This window comes from Prionailurus bengalensis, chromosome A3, assembly GCF_016509475.1.
Source record: "Prionailurus bengalensis isolate Pbe53 chromosome A3, Fcat_Pben_1.1_paternal_pri, whole genome shotgun sequence".
NCBI lineage: Eukaryota > Metazoa > Chordata > Mammalia > Carnivora > Felidae > Prionailurus > Prionailurus bengalensis.
Window position 1 is genome coordinate 120,257,237 of NC_057354.1, and position 19,220 is coordinate 120,276,456.

The following is a 19,220-nucleotide window of genomic DNA, read 5'->3' on the forward strand; positions in this document are numbered from 1 at the left end:
AGTTTAAAAATAGGAAAATGTGAGGAGGAGGAAGAGGATGTTCTAAAGGCAGGCAGGCATGCAGGCAGACAGCAGCAGGAGGTGGTACGATCTGCCTTACCATAAGGTGCCAAAAAGCAGTGAAAAACCAGACGTTAAAGCATACTGGCTTGGGGGCTCTTGGCTTAGGGACTTACATCATGGGCTCACATATCAGTAGCCCTTGAAGGACACTGCTGTTTTGAGCCTTGAGAAAGGCTCATCATCGAGAAAAATGATCCTTTGAACCATCAAAAAAAAAAAAAAAGTTTAGCTGTTTCTAATTTCGAATCATCTATGTTTGGAAAGGGTTCTATCAAAAATGGATAATACTAAAACACAAAAGCTGATGCTGAGATGGTAAACTTGGGTAGCCCTCTGTTCCTTTGCCCAAGCTGTTTACCTAGCCTTGGATGCACTCCTTTTTTTTTCTCTTAGGACGTCTTTCTTTTTCTTCCTTCCAGACTGAACACAAACGCCACCTCTCCCTGGAGCCCCTCCACGCGGTTCCAGCGGAAGTAATCTCTTCCTCCTCTGCCCTCCCACAGCATCTCCCTGTGGCTTTGCTTTGCATGGGTCACCAGACCTGGTTGTTTACACGGCTGCTTTTGCACTAAATTATGCGCACCTCGAGACCGGGGGCCGTGACCGTGACCGTGACCGTGACGGTGCACCTACACAGCACCTGGTACAGCGCTAGGCACGGAGTCGGTGCTCAGTCAACGCTTGCTGAGTTGAATTAATTTGGAAAAACCACTCAGGGCAAGATCTCTTGCTCGAGGCGCGGATGAATGATTCATGGGGTGGTTCTTTGCATTCTTTACCTTATAGTCACGTCGTGCCGAGTATCCAGCTGCCCCGCACATACCTGTGGAATTGAAACGCACCTCGGCCGCCCGCCGCCAGTGTGAGCGACCAGCCCGAAGGGGGCAGGTTTCCCTAGCAGGTCTGCGAGCCGCCTGGCGAGCTGGGGGGGACGGGTCCCGCTCGGCTGCAGGGGGCGGGGTTCGAAGGGAACTCGGCCCGCTCGCCCGCCCCCTCCTCGGCGCGGCGGAAGCCCCGCCCCCGGCCGCGCGCTCGCGCAGGCGGCGCGTGCCCGCCCCCCGCCCTGCGCCCTCGCGCCCTCGCGCCCTCGCGCCGGGGGCGGGCTTGCTGCGCGTGCCGGGCGGGGAAACGGCGCGAGCCGGGCGCCTGAGAACGTTCGCCGCGGGGGCGGCTCCGGGGCCTGAGCGGGCGCAGCCGCCACCTCAGCCGCCGGGGCCGGGCCGGAGGAGGCGGAGGAGGCTGCGGCCGCCCGAGACCCTCTCGACGTCCCCAGCTCCGGCCGGGAAGTGAGTGAGGTGGGGGGGTTTGCGGCGGCGGCAGCGGGCTGCGGGAGAGGAGCGCGGTGCTGGAGCCTCGCGCCCGCGAGGAGCGGGAAGGAGCCCTCGCAGCGCCCGGACCTCAGGAGCCTGCAGGGCCGGGAGCGGCGGGGACGGGGGCTCCGGGAGCCGGGGCCCTTGCACCGCGCGCGCTGCGAGTGGAGACGGTGCCGCGCGCCCGGCCCCGGAGGGGCGAGCGGAGGGGATGGAGCGGAGTCCCGGGCCGGCGCTGCCGGGCTCTGAGCCCCGGGCCGGGGAGGGGTCTTCGGGGTCCGGAGCGCACGGTGGCCGCAGGGCGCTGGGGCCGGGGTGCGGGCGCCGGGTTGATGCTCCTGGAGCCCGGCTCGCTGGGAGGGGGCTCTGCGTTAGGTGCTGTAAGGGGCGAAGGAGGCAGGTCCTGGCAGAGGGCAGGTGAGGCAGTTAGGCCCTGGCAGAGGGAAGGGAATTTATTTCAGATCACTCCCAAACACTGTTCGCTGAGGCGCCTAACAGTGAACCTGTGCACCGAGGTCACCTTTGAAAGGAAGGTGTCCTGAGAGGAGGCAGGATGCAGCTAACAAATGCTTGCTGTTAAATTCCTGTGCCAGGCCTTGGGATTAGGAAGACCTTCCAGCGTTCCAAGTAAACGTTTATTGATCAGCTACCTTGGGTAGAGAACCATGGTCAGCACTGAGGCCACAAAATAGCGTAAAACCCAACCGTAATTTGCTATTTAGGTGCTGACAATGTGGTAGTGAAGGTATGCGTATAAAATACAAAGCAGCATGAATTTTGTCTCATACTTCATTCACTTTAGGTCTTTTTTTTTTTTTTTTTTTTTTTTTTTTGGTCTTTTCCCAGTGTTGGGGAATTGGAGCCGTAAATGGCTTGGTTTGGGGATAAAGCAGAAGAGTGAGAGGAGCTTGTGGGAGAAATTTGGGAGAGTTTGAAGGCAGTTCTGCCTAACATTTAAAGGGGGGAGAAGGGAAGAAGAAATTTGGAAATTTCCTACTAAGCTCCGTGACTATCACTGCTATAGCCTCAATGGCAAGAACAGTGCGTGGCCCACGCAGTCAGACAAAAAGTATCCATTGCATGAATGAACGAACCAAACAAGGTTTTGCTGTATTTTACACGGAGCACACTATTAATTACGTTGGTGTTAGGGATGGCTGATGGACTTCCTCTCTTCCTGAAATAATTCCCTTTTTTTTTTTTTTTTTTTTTTTGGCGGGGAGGGCGGGGGGGAGTCATGTAAGGTAACCCAGGTTCCTAGGTCTGGGTATTTAAAGCCATGGCTAAGGTGATGGAGTCGTGATTTCTTGTGGCCACACTGCCACTTTCACATCTTTATTGCATGTTGTCCAGCAGGAGCTTACTCCGTGGGTCATTGCTTCAAATCATCCAATTCTGGCCCTTTTGTTCTATCACTTGAGGAAGAAGAAGAGTACTTTTATCTAGGGAACAGTCCCCCCCCCCCCCCCCCCCCCCCCCCCCCCGCCTTTATCCTGGTCCTTGGATCTTCCATCTGTAGGAAGAGCGTGTATCTCTTGTAAGGACTGCAATTCTACCTGTTCTCTGCTGAGGTTGGATTTCTGGGCTCTCCAGCTCCCGGCTGCTGTTTCAGTGCCCCGGGTTGTAGTGCCAGTTGGGTTACTTTGTGTGCCAAATTAAAACTTGACCTTTTATGAGTTCTGTGAGGATTTTTATCATACGTAAGTGGAATTACCTTTGAAGAGGGTTATGTAGTCAAAGTTATGCTGGCAAGGTTTTTGAGCGTCCACTATGCATGAGAGGCAAGTTTTTTACTTAGAAAATTAGACTCAGAACCACTAGAATGCCAAGTTACCATTTATTTTATGTCTCTAATAGAAATCTTTCAGGGCCTTTGTTTCTGTATATAAAAAACAAGAGTCATATTAATCCACATTTGGTCTTGTGCTGTAAGCTTTGAAGAACTAAGTTAATTTCCCTTCAGTTTTAGGACTGTGTACTTCAGAATGCATCCGACAGGAGCCCATCTGTTCTTGTTCTGGGGTGCCCTGCCCCTGTAATTTTGGGTACCTTATTCCAGGTTCTCCCAATGACATTGTATTTTATCTGTATATTTAATTTATATTTCTTTTAAAATTAATTTTATTAATGTATAGTTGACATATAATAAAATGCACAAATGTCTGTGTACAGTTGGATGAGTTTTGAAAAATGTATATACTCTGTAACCACTACCCCAGTCAGGATATAGAAATTTACATCACCCCAGAAAATTCCCTCATGCTGGTGTACAGTCCACCCCCTCTCATTTTATTTACCTCTAATTACACAGCCATCAGGGCTCTAGAGTCTAGTTGTGCAGGATGTACATTGCCCAGCTTTAGGGGGTGCTGTTTATATCAGAGTCCCTGCACATGGGACTTCCTGGGGTTGTCTCATGCACAGTCTATGTGGCTGTCTACTGCAGCTCTGCGAATGGCTTATGAATGCACATTTTCTTATAAAAAACTCAAATAGTACAGACAGAATAAATGCCCCCTTGGCCCACTCCCTTTTCTGCTGAAATTGCTGTTGTCAGTTGTAGAAGAATCAGTGGTCCTTCTAGGCCTTTTCATTTTCATGTATACACACACACACAGTATAGGTAATACAGAAATAAAGCAGTTTCCTTCTGCCCCTAAGTTATTGACATGATACTGTACACATTGTTCTGCAACTTTTTTTTTTTTCCCTAACAAAATGTCTAAGATCTTTCCATGTTGGAACATAGGGATCTACCTGATTTTTCTTGACTACTCTATGATCTCTCATGCAGTATGTGTATTATACTGTAGTTTATTTAATCATCTCCTCATTAAAGGCCATTTAAGCTCTTTCCTATTTCAGACATTGCTGCAGTGAATGAAAGAAGTAGATTTGCTAGGTTGGGGGGGTACACATTTTAAATTTTAATTGAGGGAGAATTAACTGTAGAACTGGTGGATCTGGTTCATTTTTTTTTAATTTTTTTTAACGTTTATTTATTTTTGAGACAGAGAGAGACAGAGCATGAACGGGGGAGGGTCAGAGAGAGGGAGACACAGAATCTGAAGCAGGCTCCAGGCTCCGAGCTGTCAGCACAGAGCCCGACGCGGGGCTCGAACTCACGGACCTGACCTGAACCGAAGTCGGACGCTTAACCCACTGAGCCACCCAGGCGCCCCTCTGGTTCATTTTTTTTAACTACTAGGTAACGTTCAGTTGTGGACTTAAATCACCTTTTTCATTCTTCCTTCAATGAGGAAGAGACAGTTGGGTTACTTGGGATACTAATTATGTGATGGCTATATGTGTTGCAAATGCATCCTGCTAGTCTGAGGCTAGCCTTTTCCCTTTGTTAGTGTCTTTGTATACAAGTCTAAAATGTTAATGTTACATTTGTGAAAAAATTACCCTTAAATTAAAAAACGTTGTGTGTGTCTGGCTTAAGTAAATTTTCTCTACCCTGCGGTATGAATTATAGATTTCTATATTTTCTTCTAAAATTAAAAAAAAGTTTTGCTTTCCATGGGGAATTTCTATGTGGTATAATGAAGAGATAATTTTTTTTTCAATTGGGATAACCAGTTTTTCAGTATCTTTCCTCATTTTTTAAATTGTAAAATATACGTGACATAAAATTTACCATTTTAACCATTTGTAAGTGAGCAATTGCGGCTCTAAGTACATTCACATTGTTGTGTAACCACCACCACTGTGCATTCCCAGAACTTTTTCATCTTCCCCACCTGAAAGTCTGTACCCACTAAACACGAACCCCTCATTCTCACCTCCTTCCAGCTCCTGACAACCACCATTCTACTCCCTGTCCCTGTGAATTTGCCTACTGCAGGTACCTCATGTGAGTGGAATCATACAACACGTGTCCTTTTGTGTCTGGCTTATTTCACTTAGCGTAATGTCTTCAGAGTTCATTTATATTATAGCATGTCTCGGGATTTTGTTCCCTTTTATTAAAATTTTTTTTTTTTTTTAGAGAGAGAGCACAAGCTGGGGAGAAGGGCAGAGGGAGAGAGAGAGAATCTTAAGCAGGCTCCACACTCAGCATGGAGCCCGACTTGGGGCTCCACCCCACCACCTTGGTATCATGACCGGAGTCGAAATCAAGGGCCGGATGCTCAACCTACTGAGCCACCTAGGTGGCCCCTGGATTTCTTTCCTTTTAAAGGCTAAATACTCTTCCATTGTATGTATGTACCACATTTATTTATTCGTTCATCTAACAGTGGACACTTGGGTTGTTTCTACCTTTTGGCTACTGTGAATAATGCTGTTATAAACAGGGTGTGCAAAAAATATCTGTTCAGGTCCCTGTTTTTGGTTCATTTGTATGTGTATCTAGAAGTGGGATTGTCCATGATATTTTTTAAAAAGTTATATACATAACTGAATATGACCAATGTGGGTAGATAGTGCACAGTATATACCTCTTCATCTTCACAGTTCCCCCTATTATTAACATCTTGTATTAGTGTGGTATATTTGTTACAACTGACGCATCAATGCTGATACATTATTATTAATTTAAGTTCATAGTATATCTATATTGGGCTTCTCTTTGTGTCCTTTGTGTTTTGTGGATTTTGCAAATGCAAAATGTCATGCATCATTAATGTCATTACATAACATTTCATGTAGTGTCATTGCAGTATCATCAGAATAACTTCATTGCCCTAAAATCCCCTGTGTTCCAGCTATTCATTCCTCCCTCCCTCCTGAGCTCCTGATAGCTACTGATTATTTTACCCTGTCCATAGTTTTGCCTTTTCCAGAATGCCATACAGTTGGAAAGCCTACAGTATTGTAGTCTTTCAGACTGCTCTCTTTCACTTCGCAATATGCATTTAAGGTTCCTCCCTGTCTTTTCTTGGCTTGATAGCTCATTTCTTTTTATCGCTGTATAATATTCCATTATATGAAAGTACTAGTTTGTTTATCCATTCACCTATTGAAGGACATCTTGGTTACTTCCAGTTTGGGGCAGTTATGAATAAAATGTCTATAAATATCCATGATTGGGTTTTTGCTTAGACATAGATTTTCAACTCTTTCAAGTAATATGTAGGAGCATTTTTGCTGGATTGTGTGGTAAAAGTATGTTTAGCCATACAAGAAACTGCCTAACTGTTTTCCAAAGTGGCTGTACAATTTTGCATTCCTGATAATTAAAGAAATTTATATCCTAGCACCCTAAATATACTTAAAAAAATAAGTCTTTGTCAGACTGTTCTCTAAACTTCATCTGGAATGAATTCATATTCTTTTTTTTTTTTTTTTAAATTTTTTTTTCAACGTTTATTTATTTTTGGGACAGAGAGAGACAGAGCATGAACGGGGGAGGGGCAGAGAGAGAGGGAGACACAGAGTCGGAAACAGGCTCCAGGCTCTGAGCCATCAGCCCAGAGCCCGACGCGGGGCTCAAACTCACAGACCGCGAGATCGTGACCTGAGCTGAAGTCGGACGCTTAACCGACTGCGCCACCCAGGCGCCCCTAATCTTAAAACAATTTTTTTTTATGCCCGGCTAGCTCAGTCGGTAGAGCATGAGACTCTTAAAACAAATTTTTTTTTTTAACATTTATTTATTTTTGAGACAGAGAGAGAGCATGAACAGGGGAGGGTCAGAGAAAGAGGGGGACACAGAATCTAAAACAGGCTCCAGGCTCTGAGCTGTCAGCACAGAGCCCGACACGGGGCTCGAACCCATGGACCGTGAGATCATGACCTGAGCCGAAGTCGGACGCTTAACCGACTGAGCCACCCGGGTGCCCCTGGAATGAATTCATATTCTAATTGTTGCTTTTGTTGGCTGTGTTTCTTAGCATTATATTTCTTTATGTCTTTTGAAGTTTTGATTTACAGACTCATTCAAGTGTGAGTGCTTTTGATTGTGTTTTCCTTATTTCTGTGCTCACCCTTCTCTGTGTGGTGATATTTCAGGCGCTTTTATTGCCTTTTTGGACCGTAGTCAAGAAATCAGATATGATGATGGTGGGTCAGGGGGTCCTACTCTTTGAGATAATTGGGGCTATTTTAGATCTGTTCACAGAGTCTGTGAATGTCTCGGTTCAGTTCCTGGTTGTGAGGCTGTGTTTTTATCTTCCCACTTGTCTAGGCCTAGAGCAGTATACACACTGTAGCTCTAGGCAGAGACTGGCAGCAGTACATTGTAGCTTCTTTTCAGCTCCAGCCTCATCCTTGGCTTGAAGCCGTGAGTCTGGCTCAGCTGTCATGTCTCCTGTTTCTCCACCTCCTTCACTTTGTGTTACTGTTGCTCTGCAGAAGATGTGCACCTGCTTCTGGACTCCGAGTCTAGTGAGCCTGTAGCTTCAGTCCTGCTCACAATTTTGTGTGTGTGTTTTGTTTCTGATCCACATGGGGTTTTACCTTGTTTTTGAGCATGTTCAAGTCATTTAAAAATATATTTAACAAATATTTTATCTGTTGCTGTGCATTTGGAGTGGAGGGGATGCATCAGGGTTGTTTACTTACTGGGTTACTTTGATTAGAAACCTGAATTGACCAGGCTTCTTTGTAAAGTTCATGCCATTTTGTTGTCTGCGTTATTGCAATGCCCAGACCCTCCAGTATAGAAGTTGAATAGTAGTGATGATAATGAGCATTTTTATCTTTTTCCTTGATGAGAATGCTTCCAGTGTTTCACTATTAGATATACTTACTGAAGGTTTCTGGTAGATTTCTTTTGTCAATTTATGGAAGTTTTCATCTGTTTTTGGTTTGTATTTTTATTGGGTGTTGAATTTTATCAAGGGCATTTTTTTTTGTATTTGTTGAAATTATCATTCTTTTCTCTTTAATATGTTAAGAGTAGGAGAGATATTTCTGAGTTGTAGGTAACTGAGAGAAACAGGTATATTGTACATGGTTTATTTGATAATGCATTTTTAACAAAAAGTGAATCTTTATAAAACCCCATTTGGATCTTGAATTTTTGTGTATTAACACTATAAATAAGCTAAAACAAGACTGAAATGTTGTGATGAAAAAGTCTAGGCTAAATACTCTTGTAACTAAGCATTCTATAGTGAAATAGTGCACAAAGAATTTTTTTTTGGTAACTTATGGGATTCAACAAAGACTTTTTCAGCTCCTAACAATTCCAACTTCTTCCTGGCTTCTATTTGTAGGCTCTTTATTCCCTCCTTTTAACTTTTCTCTCTGCCTGTTCTGTCTCTTCTTGCCAGAGAGAGACCTTCTGCCAGGAATAATATTATTTATTTTGAGGCTACAGTGTATCAAGTGATTTTCATAGATAAGGACTACTCTTTACTCTTTATAACTTTGGAAGCTAGATATGGTATCTCCAGTATATGGGTGAGGAAATTGAGCTCAGAGAAGTTAAAACTTGTTTAGGGCCACATAGCTAATTAGAAACCCAGGTAGTATTTGAACCCAGGGCAGACTTCAAAGCCCATGTTGTTTCTACAATACTGTCCTTAAATAGCATGTTTGATGTTCCAGTTCAACTTGAGTTTTGTGTTTTGGCTTACCCACATGATTCCTGAGCATGGTGATAGGACCGCTTTGTGTCTCCAATATGATTTCCTTGAGAGACTTTTTTGTTAGTCAGGTACTTCCTTGCTTTTTCCCAGTCTGATGTTTTGTATCTTCTGGAGAGATTTCTTATAATGATTAAATCTTTCTTAACAAATATAGATATAGGTATATACTATATATATATATATATATATATATATATATATATATATAGTATACTATAGATACTAGAGATATATACTATACTATATATATATAGTATACTATAGTATACTATATATATATAGTATCATGGTTAAGTATGTGGGCTCTGGAGTAACTATTTTGGTTGGACCTTGAGTTTATTTTCCTTTAACTTTGTGAACATTATGAAACATTGACCTTCAGAGGTACAGAAAATAAAAATAGTGAATACCTGGGGCGCCTGGGTGGCTCAGTCAGTTGAGTGTCCAACTTCAGCTCAGGTCATGATCTCACAGTTTGTGGGTTCGAGCCCCGTGCCGGGCTCTGTGCTGACAGCTCAGAGCCTGGAGCCTGCTTCGGATTCTGTATCTCTCTATCTCTCTCTTCCCCATCCCTGCTCGCATTCTGTCTCTTTCTCAAAAATAAACATTAAAAAAAAATTAAAAAAATTAGTGAATACCTGTGTTCATACTAGTGAATACCATACTAACTAAGAAACCAGGCTCCTTTTAAGGTTGAACCCTCACAGAACTCCTTCCCAATTGTGTTTTCCTCCCCTTTTGAAGAAACTACTGTTCTGAATTTGATGCTTTCCATTCCTGTACATATTTTTATACTTTTATTATATATGTAAATAGCCCTGAAATGTATAATATTATTTTGCATTTAAAAAACTTTATATTGGGGCGCCTGGGTGGCTCAGTCAGTTAAGCATCTGACTTCGGCTCGGGTCATGATCTCACAGCTTGTGAGTTCGAGCCCCGCATTGGGCTCTGCGCTGACAGCTCAGAGTCTGGAACTTGCTTCAGATTCTGTGTCTCCTTTTCTCTCTCTGCTTCTCTCTCTGCTCACACTCTGTCTCTCTCTCTCTCAAAAAATAAATAAACATTAAAAAAAAATAAAAACAAAAACCTTTATATTAAGAGTAGTAATCATTTCTTTTTGTAACTTGTCTTTTTTTCCTCTCAGTATTGTGACACTCATCTGTATGGATATATGTAACATACATATATGGATATATGGATATATACATCTTGGCAGAATGGGATTCTGGTTTTTGACTATATCATAGTTTACCTTTATGTTTTCTCATTGATTGGCAATTCATTTGTTCTGGATTTTTTTTTTTTTTTCCATCACAAGGAACACTGCTGTGAATATTTTTGTCACATTTCCTTGTGCACACATGCATGACTTTTAGAGTATGTACCTAGGGGTAAAACACTGGCTTATGTGCCAAGCACATCTTTAACTTTAGTGGATATTACTAAATTTCTCTCTGATGTGTTAACCAGTTAACATTCACACCAGAGGTGTGTGGATTCTGTTGCTTCCCTGGTTTGTCAATGTTTAGTGTTATTAGGCTTTATAATTTTTGCCAATTTGCTGGATGAAAAATGTAATCTTATTTAGGTTCTGTCTTTTAATATATGTTTTTCTGATTACTAGTGAGTTTGAACATTACTCGATGTTTTTATTGGCTCTTTAGACTTCCATTTCTGTGATTTGCTTTTTCATCATTTACCTTTTTTTCTGTTGCATTGTGTTTTTTCATACTTGTTTATAATTTTTACTACATTTTATACTAATGTAGAAAGATGGTATAATGGACCAAGAGTTGGGGGTTCTGGGCTTTCTTTATTGTGAAGCATAACTGTAACCTGGGACAAGACATTTATTTGGATGCTCAAAGTAGGGGGTCTGGGTTAGGTCAGTCATTTCTAAGCTCTCCCATTCTCATTCACCATTGCTTTGCTTTGGTTTTTGTAGCTCGTAATCAGTACTACAGATATATTAACTGACATTAAAGATATGAGAACTCAGAAAAGGAATTGCTAATGTCTAGGATTAACAAAAAATTTTTTTTTAATGTTTATTTACTTTTGAGAGAGAGAGAGAGAGAGAGGGACTCAGAGTGTGAGTGGGGGAGGGGCAGAGAGAGACAGAGACACAGAATCTGAAACAGGCTCCAGGCTCTGAGCTGTCAGCACAGAGCCCGATGCAGGTCTCGAACCCATGAACCTCGAGATCATGACCTGAGCCGAAGTTGGACATTCAACCAACTGAGCCACCCAGGTGCTCCATAGGATTTTGATGTGAAGGTTGAAAATTGCTATTTATTTATTTATTTATTTATTTATTTATTATTTTAAAAATATTTTATTTTATTTATTTTTAAAGTAATTTTTAAAAGTGTTTTATTTATTTTGAGACAGAGAGATAGCATGAGCAAGGGGAGGGGCAGAGAGAGAGGGAGAGAGAGACTCTCAAGCAGGCTCCACTCTGTCAGTCCAGAGCCTCACATGGGGCTCAGTCTTACCAACCCTGAGATCATGACCTGAGCTGAAACCAGGAGTTGGATGCTTCACCGACTGAGCCACCCAGGTACCCCTAAGATTTTATTTTTAAGTAATTTCCACAGCCAACATGGGGCTTGGGCACACAGCTCCCAAGATCAAGAGTCAACACTCCACCAACCGAGCCAGACAGGTGCCCCTGCACACTGCTATTTAATTGGTTTTATTTTGTTTTCATTAGTTCCAAACTCATTTGAAAAAGTCATTGTTGTTTTTTTTTTTTTAAGTTTATTTTGAGAGAGAGAGTGTGTGTGTGTGTGCACATGCGTGCATGCATGGGAGGATCAGAGAGGGAGGGAGGGAGAGAGAATCCCAAGCAGGCTCTGCACTGTCAGCACAGAGCCCTGTGCAGGGCTGGAACTCTCCAGCTGTGAGATCACGACCTGAGCCAAAATTAAGAGTCAGATACTTAACTGACTGAGCCACCCAGGAGCCCCCAAAAAGTCATTCTTAATATCTTTCTTTTAAAAAAAAGTCTCTGGGGACAAGCTTAACTATAGAAATAACTAACAAGGATACATTTTTTGAAACGTGACTATGAAAACTAGAGCTTTGCATGTCATTTCAAGAGTGTACCTTTTATTTACTGTTCATATGCTTTTATTATTTCCTTATTAGATAAGTAGGTTAGTATCTTTGCTTAGAACTAAAATTTCCTCTTATTAACTAAGCAGCCTTTGGCAGGTTTTAGGTAAAACTAGGAGGTTTGTGTCGAGCACACTAGAGGCACCTGTTTCTCCTTTCTGTGGCTTACTTTCTATTACATTCTTTCTCTGATTCTTTGGACACATTGCATTTCTACTTCTTTATCTCTTTCACTTTTTTTAAAAACCTTTTCTTTATTCCAAATTTAGTGTTGCAAGTGATTGATAACAAAGTGTTTACTCTTTTTCCAAGTCTGTGTTTTTATCCTTTATTTTTTTTAAGTTTATTTTATTTCATTTTTTCAGTAAACTCTGCACCCAGAATAGGGGCTTGAACTCACGACTCTGCGACTAAGAGTCACATGTTCTTCTGACTGAGCCAGCCAGGCACCCCAATATTTTTATACCTTAATAAATGAGAAAAATTGTTAATTAGGAAGGAGTCTTGCCTGTAGAATTCTAGTTTAGACATTACCCAGGAGGGTAGTTACATGATAACATCAATATTAATGATAATAATAATAATAAGTAGCTAACATTTATTAGGCTCTTATTTTGTGCTAGGCATTGGGCTAAATGCTTTACATAATTTATTAATAGTTTCCATAGCCCAGTGAGGCTATTATATTAGCTATTCAGAGCTCTTGGTAGTAGTGGAGGGCAGTTTTGAATGTTTTTTATTGGAATCTAGAGAACTTTTTTAGATTTGTAAAAATGCAAATCTTAGGGTTTCACAACATTTATGTCCCCTAACATTTTTTTTTTTTAATCTGAAAGAGAAGAGGAAAGAAGAAGTGTTAGAGGAAAGATAGTTGAGAATTTTCCAGAAATAAGTAAGGAAGTTCTCTTTCAGAGAAGTTTGACTAGTATAACTAGTCAAGTACTAATTAGTGATAATCTCCATTATCTTGGACTTCTTAAATAAATGGGCATCCAGAGAAAAACTGACAGGAGTTTTGCTGGGAGACAGTGAATTTGCACAAGAAGTTTTGATACCTGGATGCTTTGAAGTAACTGACAGCTGGAAGGGTTAAGACATTAACAAAAAGATGCGAGGGAAATGAAGGATATTTAACACTTGGGTGTAGTACAGAGACATTCTGGAAATGTTTCTAGAGCCTGCTCTCTTTCCTTTAATCTTTACTGTGGGAATTACTTAACTTCCCCTGCAGACTTTGTCCAACTCTGAAGCATATTCCTGCCTAGATAGGACTAGAACCAGGACAAGAATCCAGACGTTTCGTTACACTAGCCTCCAAACCCCATTTAACTGTGACGTGAGGTCTGATCTAGCACCCCAGTTTGTGGACCTGTTTTCCTCACTCCTGGAATCCTTCCGTCGTCCCTGTAGGGGGCGATGTGGCACAGCCGAAAGAGAATAGGCTTTCGAGTCCGATGGGTTGTCTGCTTCCACCAATGACTAACTTTGTAACCTTAGGCCAAGTTAACTAACTACATAGGCTCTAAATGTCCTTATCTAATTCTGCACCTGTATTACTCACTTGCTCCTCAAATCTAGCATAGTCCCATTTTCTCATTGTTGGTTTTTGTTTTTGTTTTTGTTTTTGTTTTTGTTTTTGTTTTTTTAAAGAGCAGTGGTTTCCAGAGTGGGAGGCATGCAAAATGATCCCCTAGGTAGGGTATAACAAAATATGGGCTTACTAATATTTCATCCGTAGGTCGACACTTTACTCCATCTGTATGCCTGGTGATATACATCAGGTATGGTAAGCAAAGTAACCTGAGAGGGGGATAGTGGGGACCACAAAGCCTGGAGGGGCCCATTGTGTGAGCCTCCTTATTTGTTGGCTTACATTCTGTTCGGACATATTACAGTTCATCTCTGCCTGGATTAGTGGTCTTTCAGATTATATCTTATTTCAATGAAATGAACCTTGCTAAATAGACAAAGGGCTTAAAAAGGTTTCTGCAAAGAGTTGTAGATTGAGGTTTCAGACTCAACTGGAGATTGAAGTACTAACGTGAGGACACATGAACAACAAGAAAAAAGCAGAGCTGATACTTGATATTATGAGCTTGTCAGTCTGATGCAGAGTACAAAAACAATAATGATCTAAGTGGAATGAAGAGGAATCAGTAAAAAAATTTGTTAAATACTATTTGATATATGGGTTTATATGCACTGTTGAGTGTAGTGTGTCTTAAGATATTCACTAATGATGATAGTATGAGGCTAATGTTATCAGTTGAGATATTTTAAAGCTAAGCATTTGGTATATGAAGACAAACTGCTTTTTCAGTAATGATTACAGTCATGAGCTAACTAATCTAGTACATTAAAAATTATTAAGTTAGTGATACATTTTTAGGAGATTCTTCGGAGATTTCTTACTTTAGGAGTAAAAGACAAAAAGCCATACACCTTTGCTCTTCCTGTTTTGGTAAAAGTGGCTTAAATACGATGTAGACAAATCAATAACTTTAGTTTGGTGACAAAATAGAATGCATCCTTTGTTGGGATACTCATGGAAGACATTGCTGAAGATTGAAATAATAAATATTATATCAAATTATGGAGTTTGCAGGAGTTCTTGTACATTTGGATGAAAGTACAGAACTATGGTATTTGTTATGCTCCTCTTTAAAAAAAATGTTTATGAATTTATTTTTGAGAGACAGAGCATGAGCGGGGAAGGGGCAGAGAGAGAAGGAGACAGAGAATCCCAAGCAGGCTCTGTGCTGACAGAGCTGACAGCACAGAGCCTGACACAGGGCTCGAAGTCACAAACTGTGAGATCATGACCTGAACCAAAACCAAGAGTCAGTCGCTTAACCAAATGAGCCACCCACGCGCCCCTAATACATTCCTTTTTAATAATAAGATATATGGAGTCCTGCCTACCCTGTCACCACCCCCCAACCACTAAAGAAAAGATTTACTAGAGAATACATTCAAAGTAAATGACTTAACATTTTATTATAAAATAGGATGTATAAAGTGTAAAGAATGATACAGTGTACCCAGAATCCAGTCTGATAAATAAAACATAGCTACATAGAGTTGGAGTCCTTCTGCACTCACATCGTTTTGCTTCCATCCCCAGAGAATTTGTGATGAATTTGGTGATGCATGCTTCATGTGTACTTGGAAAGAACGTGTATTGTGCCATTATCGGGTAGAGCGTTCGATAAGTATCAATTAGACTAGTTGGCTGATGGTGGTGTTTGGTCCTTCTATATTCATCTTGACTTTCTACTTGTATTGATCATAGAGAAATACTGAAGTCTCAAAGTGGAAGTGTGGATTTGTCAATTTCTCCTTTTCTATCAATTTTTGCTTAGTATATTTTGAGGCACTGTGGTTAGGTACATAGACATTTAGGATTGTTCTGTCTTTTCAGAGAATTCTTTATGTTACAGGCCTAACAAAACAATGCACAATGTTATAGATATTATTTCCTGCAATAGTTTTTTTTTTTCAAGATTTTATTTTTAAGTAATCTCTACATCCAACATGGGGCTTTAAACTTAGAACCCCGAGACCAAGAGTTGCATGCTCCACCGACTGAGTCAGCCGGGCATGCCTATGCAATTGCTTTTCAAATCAGTTAAGAGAATAAAGGAAAAGAAACAAGTAATTGTTCTTTTATTTTTTTAATTTTTAATGTTTATTTTTGAGAGAGAGAGACAGAGCACGAGTTGGGGAGGGGCAGAGGGAGAGGGAGACATAGAATCCGAAGCAGGCTCCAGGCCCGAGCTGTCAGCACAGAGCCCGATGCGGGGCCCAAACCCATGAACCGCAAGATCATGACCCAATCCGAAGTCAGACGCCTAACCAACCAAGCCACTCAGGTGCCCCAGTAATTGTTCTGTCTTTAAAAAAATTTTTTTGAACAGTTTTAGATTTACTGAAAAGCAATAATAGGGAGTACCCATACGTACCCCATGCCTGTTCTCTTATTAACATCTTACACTAGTGCAGTTTGTTTGTTACAATCAATGGACCGATGATGTTCTGTTATTATTAACTAAAATCCGTATTTTATTTAGGTTCCTTACTGTTTCCTCATGGCCTTTTTCTGTTCCAGAATCCCATCCAGGATACCACATGATGATTAGTTGTCGTGTCTCCTTAGACTTCCCTTGGCTTTGTCAGTTTCTCAGACTTCTCTCTTTCCCTCTAAAAAATCTATTTATTTATTTATTTAAAGTAAGCTCTACACCCAGTGTGGGGCTTGAACTCACAATCCCAAGATCAAGAGTCATATGCTCCACCGACTGAGATAGCTGGGTACCCCTGTTTCTCAGACTTTTCTCATCAAATTTTTTATGAAACTTGACAAACTTGAGGAGTACTGGTTAGGTATTTAGTATATTTTCCCTCAATTGAGATTTGCCTGATGCTTCTCCTCATGATTATACTGGGTTTAAAGGTTTTGGGAAGGAAGACCACAGAAGAAAAATGCCATTTTTATCACATCATATGAAAGGTACATTCTGTCAACATGATTGGTCACTGTTGGCTTCAGTCACCTGATTGACGGTTGTGTCTGTCAGGTGTCTTCACTGCCAAGGTATCCCTCCCTCCCTCCCTCCCTCCCTCCCTCTGTTCTTCTTTGGAAGGAAGTCACTGTGTGCAGCTCACACTTAACGAGTGGGGAGTTATGCTCCACTTTCTTTAGGGCAGAGTATCTATGTAAATAATTTGGAATTCTGTGTAGGATATTTGTTGATTCTTTATTAATTCATTCACTCATTTATATCAGTATCAACTTAAGGATATTTAATGCTATTTAATTTTGTTGCTGAAATTTCTAACTTTGGCCATTGGGAGCTTACAGGTGGCTTCTGTGTCTCTTTGATACGCCCCTGTAATGTAGTGTTTTCCCTCCCAAAACTTTCTTTCAAGATGCTCTAGGGCTCATGTTGTGTATTTCCTGCCTCAGCCATTTCTCCAAGGAGCCTTGGTTCCTTTTATTGGAGAGTGGTATTATATACCAAAAACTGAGCACTAGGTGTTGTCATTGCTATTGGGATATTGTTGTTTCTAGGCCCTCTCAGTTGACAGAGCAAGGATGTATATCTGTGTATACTAACCCCTGTATGTACACGGATCTACGAATGCTTCTATGTGTAGCTATCTGTATCTATATTAAACTAACATGAACTTGTACTAGTGTTTCCAATTGTAATCCATTACCACATGGATCTTGCTAGCTTCTCATCTTGCTTCTCTGTAACCTCACTCTCCACCATCTGCCATCCATCAACTTAGGTGTTCAGTTGCAGTGCCCATGCACACTCGTATCAGAATCGTTAACTTATAACCCGTGAGAAACTAGAGTACGGTACTTACGTGTGTTTTGCTTTGTCTTTAGTCTCACAGACTCCATTTATTTCCAGAGTTACTTAGGTCACTACTTTCCCCCTCACCCTCTTCAGTGAGGTTGTGTCATACATTTGTAACAGTAAGATTTTTTTTGTCACATTCTGCATTTCATCCTGAGATCCTCTGACATTACAAGGATTTAAAAAAATTGACGTACATTAAGGTTCACTCTGAAATTTCTGTCGGTTTTGACAAATGTTTAGTGTCATTTACACTAAACCTGTATCCTGTGAAAGTTTCTCCACCCTAAAACGTCCCCTGTGCTTCACCTGTTCATCCCTTTTGCCTCCCCGCCCCCCTCCGAAATCTCTGGTAACCACTGATTGTTTTAACATTTGTATAGTTTTGTTTTTCTGGAAGGTCCTGAGATTGGAATCATATGGTGTTTAGCCATTTCAGACTGGCTCTTTTCACTTAACAGTATGTATTTAAGCTTCCTCTGTGTCTTTTCATGGCTTGATAGCTCATTTCTTATTGCTGAACCACATTCCATTTATGAAAGTGCCACAGTGTGTTTATCTGTTCACCCATTTAAGGACATCTTGGTTGCTTTTCATTATTTGGCAATTCTGAATAAGCTGGGTGTAATCATTTGGGTGCAGGTTTTGTGTGGATAGAAGTTTTCAACTCAGTTGGGTAAATCCCGAGTTGTACAATTTCTGGAATGCATGGTAAGGCTGTACAGTTGGCTTTGTAGAGACTTCCAGGCCGTCTGCTAGTGTGGCTGTGTGTGTGTTACTGCCAGCAGTGGGCGAGGGTGCCTGTTGCTCTGCGTTCTGGTCAGCATTTGGTGTGGTCATTTTTGTTCAATTTTAGCCATTCAGCAGTATCTCGTTGTGTTTTAATTTGTGATTTCCTAATGATAAATGATATTGAATGTCTTATATGCTTATTTATCATCTGTATGTCTTCTGTGAGGTATCTGCTCAGATCTTTTGATCATTTTTTTTTTTAATTGGGCTGTTTTCTTAAAAAAAATTTTTTTTTTACATTTATTTGTTTTTGAGAGACAGAGAGAGGCAGAGCATGAGCAGGGGAGGGGGAGAGAGAGACACACACACAAAATCTGAAGCAGGCTCCAGGCTCCAAGCTGTTTGTCAGCACAGAGCCCAACGCGGGGCTTGAACTCACAAACTGTGAGACCATGACCTGAGCCAAAGTCGGACGCTCAACTGACTGAGCCACCCAGGCGTAATTGGGCTGTTTTCTTACTGTTGAGTTTTAAGAACTCTTTTTTGCACTTGGGATGCAAGTCCTTCATCAGAAGTGCTTTGGAAGCATTTCTTTCACATTAGGGCTTGTCTTTTCATTATCTGAGCAGTATCTCTTGCAGAATGGTTAATTCTGGTAAGATCTAACTGAACAGTTTTTTCTTTCATGGATTGTGTTTTGGGGTTTTGTATCTAAAAACTCATTTGTTTTGTTGGCTTTGGGCTTAGGACATTAAATAGCCTCTTCTATGGGCTTACAGTTTCAACCCTTTTTAGATTGAAGAAACTTTGCATACATTCTCATAGCTAGGACTGTAGTCTTTTTTTTTTTTTTTAACATTTTATAGGCTAAGGCTGTGTTTGGTTCTTTTTTTTTAATTATTAATTTTGCTTCAAAGACATTTATTGTTGCATTGTTTAAAGTAGTAGATAACTGAAAATAATTGTCAATAATCAAGGCTCAGATAAGTTTTTGAGGAGTATTTGACAGCTTGGAAAGATGCTCAGATATATTGTTATATTCCTCCCCCAGCTTTATTGAAGTGTAATTGACAAATAAAATTTTA

The 19,220-nt window shown here is 41.1% G+C and overlaps 1 protein-coding gene across 16 annotated transcripts in view; it reads left to right on the plus strand.

Moving 5' to 3' along the window:
- The first annotated feature begins 1,133 nt into the window (after nucleotides 1-1,133).
- The window catches only part of DTNB (dystrobrevin beta), a 243,457-nt gene continuing 225,370 nt past the window's right edge, over nucleotides 1,134-19,220 (plus strand). For 5 of the 16 annotated variants that reach the window (XR_006301093.1, XR_006301094.1, XM_043604371.1 and 2 more), the window contains exon 1: nucleotides 1,186-1,349. The gene's annotated coding sequence lies outside the window, so the exon portion shown is untranslated. Of the gene's footprint in view, nucleotides 1,350-19,220 lie in introns of all 16 variants that reach the window. The other 11 variants (XR_006301095.1, XM_043604381.1, XM_043604373.1 and 8 more) reach the window with 5 other exon arrangements.